Genomic DNA, 15,544 nt, shown 5'->3' on the forward strand with positions numbered 1-15,544 from the left:
TAGAGAAGATAGGTTGATCTGGGATCACGAGAAGGATGGAAAGTTCTTTGTTAAGAGTACCTATAGATTGCTCAATGAGATGGATAAGGGGACATAGAGAGGCGGAAGTTCAAATGCAGTACAACAAAAGCAGATCTGGAAAGAGATTTGGAGGATGCAAACGTCGAATAAAGTCAAAGTGTTTGCATGGAGAGCTTGCAAAAATGGATTACCAACAAAACATAATTTGAAGAAGAAAAACATTATCAAGGAAGACAGTTGTGATTTTTCTGGCAAAGAAGACGAAAATCTAGTTCATGCCAGAGTGAGAGTTAAGGTTTTACTCTTTTTTGGATACTTCACACACTCAGTTTGATTTTATTGACATGGTAAGGCAGGTTAGAGAATAGGATCTGGAGAAAAATTTTATGATCTCCTGGGCCCTGTGGTATAGAAGGAACCAAAAAGTCTATTAGAGCAAGATACTGGAAACAAAGCATGTTATTAACTATGCTTTATCTCTACTGAAATCTCATAAAGAAAGCATTAGTATGAAGAAACAGAGATATCAAAAGAAGATTTTTTGGACTAATTCTCCAATGGGTGTTTAGAAATTGAATGTTGATGGCGCTATGTTTTATGATCAACATAGAGCCAGGATAGGTGCAATCCTGAGAGATTATAGGGGAAAGTTATTATGGCAGCAAGCAAGATTGAAGGTGAAGTCAATGATTCTTCTAATATATAACTTTTGGTTATGTTTCGAGACTTGAAACTTTGTGTTCATCAAGGCATACAAGATATTATTCTTGAAAGTGATTCTCTAATGATGGTTAATGCGATAAAGGCTGGTGGAGAGTCAATGGCCACACAAGGAAATCTCATCTATGAAATCAGAGACCTGATGAAGAAGTTTAACAACTACACGATACAACACATTGGGTGTGACGGCAATGAGGCACCTCACAAGCTGGCAAAATTTTATTGGCAAGTGGATAATCTTTGCATGTGGTGGGACTCTTTCCCTTCTTGCATTTCACAAATCATCTGGTCTGAAAAATAGTTGTAAGACTTTTAGTACGAATGAATTGTTTTTCCATATATATAAAAAAAGTGAATACGTGAAAATAATAATAACAATAATAATAATAATAATATTTGTAGTTATAGAGTTAGTACACTCTTTTTAAAATAAATAAATAAATATAAAACTCACATAAAAAAAATTTAATTTTTTAAGAATAGTACTACATTCACCGCTCCTAGCTCCTGTTGGGAGCTACCATTAGGCATAATTGGTCTTCTTCTTTTTTGTTGTTTTTCTGACATGTATTTTTTTACACTTTTAAATATTTTTTAAAAAATAAAAAATCACAATATTATTAAAAAAATATTTCTTTAATCATTAAGTAAAAAAAATGAAAAAAAATAATAAAATAAAAAACTCCAACGGTAACAACGAGCTGTAAGAATCAGTGGTGATCCTTATTCACAAAGTAAAAATAAAAAAAATAAAAATAAAATAAAAAATAAAATAAAATAAAATCTAGTTGGAGCTAGGAGTGGGAGGACTAGCATTATCCATTTGTTAATGATAGATCCCATCTTTTTTTTAAAAAAAAATTGCATAATACTTACACAACTTATAATTGTATCTAACATTACTTTTAAAGAATATATATATAAACTCACTTTCTTTTATTTTTTCGTGAGGTTAATTTAAAAAAAATCTGGACAAGGTCTACATTTGGATTTTGGACTTTTCAGACTGCTTTGATTACTCAGAATCAAACTATTTTATATCATCTCATCATATATAATCATTATAACTTTTACAAACTTTTACACAAAATATAATAAAAAATTTAAATTTTTCAAATTTTAAAATAAAAATGTTATTAAAAAATGTTATTATAATAATATTTTATTCAATTTTCAAAAAAATATCTTATACCATCTCTTCAATGTCATTCATTGTGCATAAGATATGGAAAAAAGATGCTTTGCCCACCCATTCTTACCGCTCGACTTGACCTCTTGGGAAAAAATTATTTTTATTTTTACTTAATGATTAAGGAAGTGATTTTAAGTGTATTGATGTAATTTTTTTTATTTTTTAAAAATACTTAAATATATTAAAAAAATGTGAATAGAAAAATAAAAAAAGTTGCAAAAGTAACAATGAACAGTAGCACCGCTCTAAGAGTACTCTCATTGGATTAGCTAAAAGTTAAATTCATTGAGTATTTAGCTATTAAGAGCAAAATATGCTCATAATGAATTATATATTTGAAATTTAGCTACAATGATTTTCAAAATTTTTTTTAAATTTGAAGGTTACTGTACATATATCAAATACATATTTTATTAATTATTTATCTCTCCATTTCTTTCTATCACAAATTTTATCACAATTGGTATATTAATTTGAGTTAGTGATATATTAATTTAATAAGAATATGATGATTAATTAATATATAATAGATAGAATAGTAAAATATGATAAAATTAAATAAATTAATAATTAAAAAAATTAAATATTTTTAAAATTATTAATTATTTATTACTATATAATAAATAAATCTATAATCTAATGTGGAGATTTGATGTAAATAATCAAAATTAAATTAATATTATTTTATTTTATTATAATATAATAAAAAATAACTATTCTAATATAAATATTTATGTAAATAAAATAATCAAAAATTAAATTTCTTTTACATTCGCAAAAAAATATTTTTTAACTTTGGCTAATCAGAGTGGTCTAAGAGCATTCTCATTGGATTGACCAAATCTATCTTCAAAATTTAGTCAATATTACACTTTTTTACATTTGTCTATTCCATTTAAATTCAATCTCCACATTGGATTAGCCATTCACCCTCTATATAATAATAAAATATTATTAAATTAATAATTTTTTATTTAATTTATTTGTAACACATTTTAAAATTCTATCAATTTAATATTAATAATAATTATATTCTAATTAAATTAATATTAAAAAAATCATATTTTCAAATGTCATTTAATGCTAATAACAAAAAATTGAGATTAAACTTATCTAAATTTCTTATTTACTAACCAAATATCTAGTAACTTTCCCATTTCGGTGTCAATAAAAAATCTGCACCTACAAGACCTTTTAAGATACAACACCATTTTAAATTACAAAACCATTTTAAATTACAAAAAACAGAGACATAAATCTACACTTCTAACATTTGATCAATTAGTATGTCCAGCACTTCTAACATTTGATAAATCTGCACTTATCATGTCCAGCAACATACTAGTATTCATGTATATATCTTAATTTCCCTCACGTACATAAAATAACACTACCAGGTGTTTCAATGAACGGGCCACTACACATTTTGGACCACCATACCAAACAAATGGCTGTAAAACTGAAACACCCACAGCAAATTAAGCTCAGGGAAAAAGAATAGCATCAAGGGGAAAATTAAATGGGTTGTAAAATAAATTCAAGTACTTCCTTTGATGCAAATTGAGAAATGATTATTTTAATATTTGATGAATTACTCGTAGTTCTCTGTATTTAGTCAATCGTTGTAACAGAAATCTAAATGATTTTGGAGATGACCAATTTAAAATAATTGATGCTCTAAGGGGATGTGATTCTGAGAAGATTCATACCGTCTGCTCCATCTTAGCTTTTACTGCACATCCCACTGAGCCTTCCCCCCCTCCCCTCCGAAACCAAGAAATGGAAAACGGGACTGAGAGATGGCGTGTTAGGGTGAACGAAAGGCTGAACGCGACGTCGGCAATCACCGTCCGAGGCATTCTCATGAAGCTAATCGGAAGCCTTAACAAGGATGATCCTAGGCCAACTGTGCCTCTCGGCCATGCCGACCCCTCCCCGTTTCCCTGCTTCCGAACAACCCCTTTAGCTGAAGATGCCATTGTTGATGCCGTCCGCTCCGCTAAGTTTAACTCTTATCCACCGACACATGGTATTCTTCCGGCAAGGAGGTAATTCTTACATTTACTGAGACATCATTGTCTATGGCTTTAACTCGGTAGATTTTCGAACGTTCTTCTTCTATTTATCGGTAAGATAGTCGGTTTAAATGTTAAGTAAAAGACAGGTTGTTTAGAATATTTTACTATTATTTATAAATTATTTATAAATTATTATTATTATTATTATTATTATCTCCATATCTAAAGTTAATTCTTTTCTAAATAATAAAACTATTCAAACTAATTGTAAATAGTAATAAAATAATTTATAAATAATAATAAAATAGTTAAAAAAACATCTTAGAATAGTTTCTTTCAAAATAAATCCTCAGCTTGCCGGATAAAGGTTGCTAGGTGTTCCAAACAGCCCTAAGCTTGCCGGAAAACCGTAGCTAGGGTAATGCTAATTTTCTTGCCCTCTGGTTACTTTCCTATACAAAACAGTTGTGGCCCGTGGGGCACCAATGAAGGTACAATTTTTTTTTTTTTTTTTTTTTTTTGGATAAGAAGAACTTGATTTACTCATCAAATGTAATGCTTACAAATTGGCGTGATCGAGCCAGATATATTGATGTAGAAAAGAAGGGACAGATACCATCCACATCTCTAAATCATAGACTGACCAGGCATGCTTTGCCAGGAAGTGAGCAACTTGATTTCCACCTCTAATTACATGTTGAACTTGATACTGTTTGAAATGGCTAAGCAGATTTCTAACCTCCTTTAATAGGTTACCTTGGCTTGATAAGGAATCTTCATTAGTAGCCAAAGCTTCTACCATAAGTAAACAATCACTCTCAAGCACAACCTTAGAAATCCCCAAGTGCAAACTAAACTGCAAACCTCGTAACATGGCTAGTAACTCGACTGACTCCGGTTCATGAAGCTCATGCTCAGATTTGCTCACAGCCATAAGAACATTTCCTTTCTCATCCCTAAGCACAACACCTACTCCAGCCTTTCTAAGGTCAAAAAATAACGCAGCATCAACATTTAGCTTGCAAAAACCAGAGGGAGGAGCGCGCCAACAACCCAGTTTCTGCATTGAATAGTTTGGTTCAGCAGGTGCTGGGAGTACAGGTTAAACTAATAGCGTAGTTTGCAGTCTGTAGAGGGTTCAATAGGCTGTGCTCAATGGTCCACTTGTTGCGCCTATACCAGAATGACCATGCAATTAAGAAAAATCTGCTAAGTAAACATTGATCCCCTCTGTGTAATAGAGACACAACTGCTTCAGTAACTGTGCATAAGTCAGGGAAAAATGTTAGACCAGGTAAAAGTTGCCGCCACGCAGCTGTAATATCATGACACTGTAACACAGCATGGGATACATCTTCAACAGGATATTTGCAAAATTCACATGCAGTACTCTCTATAATTTTCCTTTTAAACAAGTTATGTTTCGAAGGTAAGCTTTCCTTGCAAGCTCTCCAAGCAAAAACTCTAACTTTATTGGGGACCCTCATTTTCCAAATGGCTTTCCACATTTTCTGCTCTTCATGGGCACTTTGAACTCTCAGCAGTATCATGTTGTGTAAGATTTATGAAGAATCTGTATCCACTTCGAACACTCAATGCCCCATTTTTCTCATGCCACCACATCCATACATCTTCATGTTGCCCTGGACTAAGAATGATTTTCATTACATCTGAAGCTATTTTTGGATTGAAGAGAGCTCTAACCCTGGATACATCCCAGCAGCCTATTTCAATATCTATCAAAGATGCTACCCTTGCTGAAAAGTCCCTTTATGCACTACCAGACTCCTCCAACATTAAACTTAGGTGGCCAGGAACCCAGTTATCTTGCCATATCCGAGCATTAGCCCCATTCCCAATCCTCTATTGACACCCTTTCATCAACATATTTCTAGCTTCCCAAATTTCTTTCCAGGTGTAGGAAGAGCTATGGCCCATTTGAGACTCAAAAAAAGATGAATTAGGGAAATAGTTTATGGACTAGAGAGTCTTCATACTTGAGCACCCTACAAGCCTGTTTGGCTAAAAGAGCCATGTTAAAGACTTTGAGGTCTCTAAATCCCATTCCACGTCTAAATTTAGGAATACACAGTTTGTCCCACGATACCCAATGAATTCTCCTCCCATTATCTCTTTGTCCCCACCAAAACCGAGCCATCATCTTTTCTAATTCTCTACATAAAGTAGTAGGTAATTTGAAACAACTCATACCAAAAGATGGGATAGAACATGCAACAGCCTTTAGTAAGATCTCCCGACCCCCTTGTGACAAGAATTTTTCCTTCCAATTTTGTAGTCTCCTCCATACTCTACTTTTGATTGCTGCAAAAGCAACAGATTTTGCTTTCCCAACTATGGGAGGTAACCCCAAATATTTCTCATATTGTTGTACTGTACTCCCTCCCCACATAGCCATAATGGTTTCTTTCAAATTATCAGGCACGTTAGAGCTGAAGATCATAGCAGTTTTCTGTTTGTTAATCATTTGACCAGAGGCTAATTCATATTTCCTTAATAGCCCTCGAATACTAACTGAGGTGGCAACATCCGCATCACAAAACACAATGGAGTCATCAGAAAAAAGCATACGATTAATAATAGGTGCCCCCTACAGATTTTAATCCCCTTAACAGATCTGTCCAATTCAGCATTTTTAAGCAAACTAATTAGAGTTTCAGTGCATAAGAGGAATAGATAAGGGGACAAGGGGTCCCCTTGTCTAATGCCTCGAGAAGGCAGTATTGTCTCAGTCGGGTTACAATTCACCATGACAGAAAATGAGACTGAGGTCACACATTTCATGATGAGATCAACCAATCCACATGAACCCCAATTTTCTTAAGATACTTTCAAGGAAATCCCATTCCACTCGGTCATAAGCTTTGGACATGTCCAATTTCATTGACATAAAACCCTTTTTCCCCCTTCTCTTCTGTTTAAGATAGTGGATCAGTTCATAAGCTACTAACACATTGTCTGTGATAAGTCTTCCAGACACAAATGCAGATTGTGTATCAGAAATAATGGAGGGCAACACACCTTTCAATCGATTAATAATAACTTTAGCTATTAGCTTGTAAATTACATTACACAAACTAATAGGTCTAAAGTCAGAAACTAAAGTAGGGGAGCATGTCTTTGGTATTAATACTAACAGAGTGTGATTTAAATCGGTTGGGAACTTACCTGTATTGAGGACTTCTAGCACAGCTGCAGTAACTTTGTCTCCAATGATGTGCCAATATTTTTGAAAAAATATTGGTGGCATCCCATCTGGGCCAGGGGCTTTGCTAGGATGCATTTGCCTTAAAGCAATAAACACCTCTTCAGCATTATAAATCTTTTCTAACTCCGTGTTCATATCTGCAGTCACCCTTGGTTCCACCCCATTCAAAATGTCCGTAGAACCTCTTTCTGATGAAGCAGTAAACAGGGAACTGAAGTACTCCCTAACCAGCTTATCTCGATGGGCTCCCTCTCTCCAAATACCATTTCCATCCTTCAATCTCTAGATAAAGTTTTTCTTTTTTCTATGGGAAGCTTTCTGATGGAAGTACTTGGTGTTTTGGTCCCCACAACACAACCACTGAACCTTTGATCTCTGTTTCCACATAAGTTCCTCCCTCTCTAGCCACAACTGAACCTCCCCTCTTGCTGTTTTATGTTCCTTTATTTTCTCACAAGTGGGATCCATAGATTGTAAAATTTTCAGCTTCACTTGGGATTGTTTGATCTGTTTCTGAACCATGCCAAACTTCTTTTGGTTCCAACCAGCTAACTTGCCCCCACAAATTGAGATCATACGCATGGCAACAACCATGCAACTCCTCTCTGCTCCTCCTGCCATGTATCATGGATAATTTTTTCACAGTCATGATGACCCACCCACATAGCCTCGAATTTGAACATCCTTTTACCCCTTTGATTAGTAGAAAAACCATTAGTATTAAGGCACATAGGAATATGATCCGAGTAGGATACAGTCCCATGTTGAACGCTAAAATCAGGGAACAATTCAACCGAGCTGGAATTTGCTAAACATCGATCAAGTCTTTCACAAATTCGATCTCCTACCTCTCTCCTATTGCACCATGTGTAGGCAGGGCCAGAAAAGCCCAGGTCCATCAATTGGCAGTCAGTAAGAACAGATCAAAAATCATCTAATTGGCGTTGAGGTCTCATTCTGCAACCCCACTTTTCATTATGATATTATGATCCAAGATTTCATTGAAATCTCCATACACAAGCCAGGATTTTTCTACTATATTGGCAATTGAACGGATCAAATCCCAAGTTTGGTTTCTATTAGCAGTTTCAGGATGGCCCATAAAATCCTGTTAGAAACCAATCCCTATTTCTATCTACACTGTTTGTAATCATAGCATGTATGTGATTAGTCGAATAATTAATCGCCTGCAAGCTAACATCTTCATTCCATAAAAGCACCAAGCCTCCACTACGGCCACAACAATCAATAATAAGGAAATTAAGAAAACCTAACCTAACTTTGTAACTCTCCATCACGTGAGATGTAACTTTTGTCTCCTGCAGGAAGACAACATCGGGAGCTTCCTTCCTAATTAGATCAAGAAGAGTTCGAAATCTTCGTTGGTTTCCAAGCCCGCGAGGATTCCAGGTTAGCAGCTTCATTGGTCTCAGTGGGGCTCCCACGTAGCCTCCGTCGATCCAATATGATCATCTTCCTCTAGCAAACCCGCAGGTAAGCATGTGGAAGCCTTCTTCGCAGCCCTTGGCATAAACGGATATCATATGCAGGATTTTTTTTTTCTTTAATGAAAAATGCTACTTAGCCTCTTTATCGTTTCAAGTTATTACTTTTGATTATTTTAATTTTTTTAATGAATAAGAAAGTGATTATTAATAAAATTATATATATATTATTTATTTATTTATAATAATTAAAGATGTTAAAAAAATATATAAACAAATAAATAAAATTTACATTAGTGGTACGCCCAACAGTAAATATTGGGCGGCCCACTAGCATCACTCTTTTTTTATATAGATAGTTTTGCTATACACACATTGCTTAGAATGAGACCTATTAAATTTTAAAAAATATCAATAATTTTTTAGTATTGTTGACGTAGAAAACTTCCACATCAGTAATATTGGTGTATTAAAAAGAAGATTTCTAAATATAATTCTTCATATATAAGAAGAAAAATTCTACTAATCATTCCGACACCACACATCACATATGATTTATTTTATTTTATTTTTAATTTTTTCCTTATCAAATGTGTGATATATAGATGATGAGTAGAATAATTCTTTTAGTTTAGAAAGAATAAAACAAAAAATAAAAAATAAAAAATTAAGTATGATGGGTGGTGTAGAGATAATGAGTAGAAGGGCTCATATAACAATTGCCAACTATTATGTAGTTTCGTATTATCATTTGTAATTGCTTTATTAAGGCTCCGTTTGAATACATAAATTGTTTCATCTTATTTCATCTCATCTCATCATTATAATTTTTTTAAATTCTCACACAAAATATAATAAATAATTCAACTTTTTCAAATTCTAAAATAATAATAATATTAAAAAATAATATTTTATTCAATTTTTAATTTTCATTTAAAACTATTTTATCTCATTTCACTATACAAACGGAGCCTAAGCATGCACCAGATTTATGAAAATTGATTGGTAACTTTGTATGAGGCCCAAGAGAGAAATGAACATAAAAAAGAAAATAAAAGAAAAAAAAAAAACGAAGAGGGCGCATTACTGTTCCCACCCAAGTTAGGTGTTCTCCACATGCCATCTATTTATTTATAGAAATGATTTTGGAGGTCAACAATGAAGTGAAAAATTTTCTGCATAATTATCATTTTCATTTGCTTTGATCATTTAATATGACGAATATAAACTGGAGAAATAATGGTAAAAAGAGGAAGAACCATTAGTTACCTGTAACAAAGAAAACACTTCCCTTAATTATGGACATGTTTTTTTTCTTTTTATTAGAAACTAACATATTTCACTACAATATATATCGTATTTTCCAGCGACTAGTTTTGGTGGAGGCTTTTGATTCATAGAAGTTGCTAGCCAATTTATTATAACAAAATAGGGAGCCTCATAAGATACGTCTTTCTTTTTTTTTTTTTTTTCTTTTTTTTCTCAGCAAGTAATAGATTCATTCCAAAAACAGAAACGGTTCCTTACATCAAGAAAACAAAAGAAAAGCAATTAAACCAACACAGAAAGCTAATAATATACATTTTAAGAAGGTGGGTCTTTTCCACTATAGAAATCCAGCAAACTGATTGGGATTTTGACGAGTGAGATGTTTTCAAACTCTAGGTTGGAATGAGCCCATTGCGCAATGGAATGCACGCATCAATTCTGAGATTGATGCATGTTTACAGCTCTCCATGCTTGAAGATCTTTGAGCAGAAATCTAGTGTCTCTTGCAATCCTTTCAATTTCCCAATTAATAGCCTTGTGAGGATCATTGATGGAATTGATTGTATTTAGGGAGTCGCCTTCAAGAATAACTTTGTTGATCTTCCTTGTCTGTGCTTCTTGAACCCCTATGAAGGCAGCAATTGTTTCCCCTATATTTGGATCAGTGCTCCAATTGTGGTGTGCTACAACAAATTGTATTGTACCTAGACTATTTCTGCACACTGCTATTGAGGTGCTCCTCTCAGTTCTGACTGCCACATCAAAAGTAATGGAGAAAGTATCCTCAAATTCAGGTGGACTCCAATTAGGATTTGATTCTATGAACTTCATTTCCCAGGCTCTGGCATGCTCTCTATGAATATCTAACTAATGTTAAAAAGAAAAAAGAAAAAAAAGATAACATATACCTGAACTAACTTGCATAAGAAACATAGATTCTCCATGTAATTTCGTGACTAAATGTTTAGAAAAAAAAAAAAAATTTCACCTCTTGATCCATGATATTTTTGCAATCGCATCAGCATTCATAAATTTCTGATATAATAGGTAGACAATAAAGTTCATTTATTTCGAAAATGGAAAGAAAAATGACTTCAAACTACCATACGAGTTAATTCTTGTTATGAGGGTTAAAAGTTTAACCAAATTAGTATCCAACAGTCCTATAATTTTTTGATCAATGAGTCTTTAACAATTGGTATTAAAGCAAGGACCATGTCATGAGTTCAAGTCACAGAAGGAGCATCCTATAAACTGGATTAAAATGATTTGGTACCATGTATGAGCATAGTGTTAAGTTATTGAATATTGAAAGATGAGTGAAGCCGCCAAAAGAGAAAGTGCTACCACTGGGTTAGAGCATTGGCAATGGTCTAGCCATTGCCAAGTCTAAAATTTGGCTAGAATCTTAATTTTTGGCTATAATATCAACTTTTGACTAGGTGAGTCCACATTAGACTAGCCATTATAAAGTTAAAATAATAATATAATATAATATTTTTTATTTTTTTTTTATTTTTTTATGTAAATACAATTTATATATTTCTTAGATTTTCATGCTTTGTAGAAATAATGTGTCTACTCTATCAATTAGTAGAAATAATGTGCATGCCATGCATGTTTTACCATTCAAAGAGAGAAGGAAGTGATGAAATATTGCTTTCCATTGTGAATAGTAACTAGCCATGTTTGGAGAGGACTTAAGATTTACTATTCATCAAGTCTTAAGTTTTGGACCATTGGCTAGTCCAATATGGAGGCTTTTTCTCACATCTAGCTAAAGTTTGGACTTGCATTGATATTTGGCTAGTCCATTGCCAATGCTCTTAGTGTTGATGGAGTGGGCCGCCTTGGATGTCGAATTTGGAAGTGTGATGAAATCTTATGATTATGAGGGTTAAAGGTTTAACCAAATTAGTATCCAACAGTCCTAGGACTTTTAGATCAATAGTTGGATCTTTAACAATTTTATGATTGAGAAAAATAGTTATCACATTTAGGCCTTGTTTGGATACACAGTTTAGATGAGATGATATGAGATATTTTGAATAGTAGTGAAATTTTTGAGTTAAGATGAGATGAAATAGTTTGTAAAAAAAATGTGTGTTGGATATAGTGAGATGAGATAGTTTTTAATTTTTGGGATTTCAAAAAGGTGTGGGTCCCATTGTTTTATAGAGTACCTGAATTGTGCACTGTTCACGTGCTATTTATGTCAGTTTTGATACTGTTCATGCACTGTTTATGTCAATTTTTACTATTTATTTAAGTGGATGTTTTCAAAACTTAAGAGATGAAATATTGTGTTTGGATAACCAAAACTACTGTACGGTACAATTCTAGATGAGATGTTTTCATCTATATTGGCTAACCAAACTAGGCCTTAGCGACAGAGGATTTCTCAAAAAGTTATGGATTGGTAATCCTTTTTAGAAATTGAATGGCTTTGATTTTATCTTATGCATACGCGAGAAAGGTAATAAAAAAAAAAAAAAGGAAGAATACATAGTTCTTCTTTGTCCTAAACTTAGGACCATGCGAGATGAAAATCTTATGCACTATTTTGAAAGAGAGAAATGTGAAACCCATGAGGTTTATTTGCACATGAGGAGTGCTATACACCATTTACTATTCAGTTCCAAACCGCACACTTACAGTTTTTTTTTTTTTCTCGTAAGGTGAGAGGTATTTTTCATAAAGTGTGAGGTGTAGACAGTGAATAGTAGCTGATGAGAAAGAATTTTTCTTTGCACATGTAGTCACATCTAATTCTTGGGTGGTTGAAATCTAACAGGGCTATAGCAGATTATCTGTCGTGTGATCTTCCATATGTATTATCACCGGATGATGTTTATCTCATAATTGGATGCCTTCAAGCCATTGAAGTAATACTAACAGTTCTAGCCTGCCCGGGTGCCAACATTCTGCTTCCAAGACCCGGCTTCCCATACCATGAGGTTCGTGCGGCATCTCTACAACTCGAAGTCCGTCATTTTGATCTTAATGCTGAAAAGGGTTGGGAGGTTGATCTTGAGAGTGTTGAAGCCCTTGCTGACGAGAATACCACTGCCATTGTCATCGTAAACCCTGGAAATCCTTGTGGAACTGTCTATACACACCAACATTTGAAGAAGGTAAGGTTAAATCTTCGTTTTACTTTTCTTATCTTTTTTTTTTATATGATTTATTTACTAATTTGAGAGGGCAAGACATACTCTAATCTTACAGAAGAGTCTGCAATCCCCTTTTCATCATTTGAATCACAATTTCTTTTTCTGTAGAGTCAAATTACATCTGAGAATGCATTAAGCTCATAAGTGGAATAAACTATAAAGTTTGCACTGGTCCAATAATGGTGGATTTTACAGTTTGGAGCTCATGTTAGTACGTTTTTATAGTAAGCATGAGTTTTCTTAAGTTCAACCTTTTTTGTTGTTGAAATTTCATTTTAATGTTAATGATGGTCAATTTCTGAATATTAGATTGCAGAGACAGCAAGAAAGCTGGGCATTCTGGTGATTGCCGATGAAGTTTATCGCCACCTCACTTTTGGAACAAACCCATTTTTGTCAATGGGAGTATTTGGATCAATAGTGCCTGTCATCACTTTGGGGTCTATATCAAAGAGATGGCTAGTACCAGGTTGGCGACTTGGTTGGCTAGTGACATGTGATCCTAATGGCATCCTTCAAAAATTGTGGGTCATCTCTCTCACTCTCCCCCCATAATGTATCTATCTCATATAACACTTCTATTGGATGATAATAACACAAGAAGTATAGCATATTCACATATTTCAATTTTCCCCTCAGGTTATAGAAAGCATTATGGGCTGTCTCGATATGACATCTGATCCACCAAACGTTTATTCAGGTTTGTAAAAATTTCAATTTTTAAGAAATCATATTGTAGTGAAAGAATGCAACAGTTTTTCATCTTTCAAGCATTTTTAGAACTTCATATGTATCTTTGTCCTGAATTCCTGTTGAAGTGAATTTACCTGAAAGACAATAGAGAAGAATTTCCTTCGATAGCAGATTAGAGGAATAATGATATGTAAAACCCCTATTATCTCTAAACCAAACGATGAGTTTGCTATATCCTTAGGGTTTAGGCTGAATGGCTCTTCAGCAGAATTATGGGTGGGTTCTACCACGTATATGTGGTGTGATATACAAGAATTATCTGGTGGTCATCAGTTTGCACTTTTGTTGAGAATAAGCCTGTCAGCTTATTTTGGTATCTTTAGAGAAAGAAATGTGTGTAACTTTGAGGATTGGAAGAGATCGGCTTTGAGTTCAAACCTTTCTATTTAAGAGTGATTTGGATTCAAAGATGAGTTAAGATGGGTTGAGATGGTTTGTGAATAGTAGAATAAAAGTTAAATTATTTATTATACTTTGTGTGGGAATTTGAGAAAGTTATTTTGGGATTTAAAAAAGTTGAATTGTTTATTTTATTTTGTGTCGGAATTTGAGAAAGTTGTAATGATGAGATGAGATGAGTTGAAATGGGTTTTGAATGCAAAAGAGGCCTTAATATCCTCTACCTTTGGATAATGACCCAAAATAGTGTTGCACTTTCTATTTCTTCTTTTCAAGAATTTTTAGCACTTTTCTTTTGCCTGTCAGGATTTTTTATGTACTTCCTCTGTGTTGGATAACATTCTTTTCCTTGTAAATAGGATTCATCTTAACAAAACATAATTATGTGGTGCTTTTGGAATGCAAATGGTTTAATTCATTCACTCCATTTATTCACTCCTATGGAATGATGTTTTGTCTGCTACATAATGTAACAAAATTGCAACTAACTATCATCGTCATCTGTATATAGGGTTCCTCTATCTCCAGTAGTTTCTTTCCGACTTCTGATACTATAACAGGACAATACTATAGTCATTTGTGTTTTTCTCTACCTTCTCTTGAAATGTGACAATGGTTGTTTATGTATCAGGGGGCAATTCCACATATCCTATTTCTTTTCAAAAACTATTGACACCCTTAGGGTCACTGCATACACATGTTATGATAGAATTAAGGAAATCAGTTGCATTACTTGCCCAAACAAACCAGAGGGATCCATGTTTGTGATGGTAAGGACATCAAGTGTTTGACATATTTGTGGTGTAAATTTATGAAATTTAAGATGTTGATTATAGATTTCCTCACAGGTGAAGCTAAATATTTCATTATTGGAAGACATTAATGATGATGCAGAATTTTGTCTCAAGCTGGCTAAAGAGGAATCAGTTATTATTTTTCCAGGTATGCAATGAGGTTTTTTGTGTTGCTTGTGCTGCAGGAAAGCCTAAATTTTGATTTACTTAGATTCCCATGAAGGTCTCTGTTTTTTCTTGTATTTTCGAGCTATTAAATTTGAAATCTTTAAAAACTTGAAAACTCTCACACCACCTCCGTGGTGTGTGCTGCACTGTGGGTGCAACACCCTCATGTATGTTGCACCACCTTCGTTTGCAATGAGGGTCTGCGCTGCCCAAGGTGCTCAGCATCCTCAGGTCCATGCAGCACTGAGTTGTGGAGCACCCATAGGTAGGGTGGTGCAACCGGGCCATAGGTGCATCCCCCAGCGAGGTGCAACACCTACACATGCACACTGCACTGACCTGTGCAGCACATCTAGGTGCAGTTAG

At 33.9% G+C, this 15,544-nt stretch overlaps 1 pseudogene; it reads left to right on the top strand.

Annotated features, from left to right (window-relative positions):
* Positions 1–3,613: 3,613 nt before the first annotated feature.
* LOC121251625 lies at positions 3,614–15,219 on the top strand (annotated as a pseudogene).
* The last annotated feature ends 325 nt before the right edge of the window (positions 15,220–15,544 follow it).

The sequence above is a fragment of the Juglans microcarpa x Juglans regia genome, chromosome 2S (assembly GCF_004785595.1).
Source record: "Juglans microcarpa x Juglans regia isolate MS1-56 chromosome 2S, Jm3101_v1.0, whole genome shotgun sequence".
NCBI lineage: Eukaryota > Viridiplantae > Streptophyta > Magnoliopsida > Fagales > Juglandaceae > Juglans > Juglans microcarpa x Juglans regia.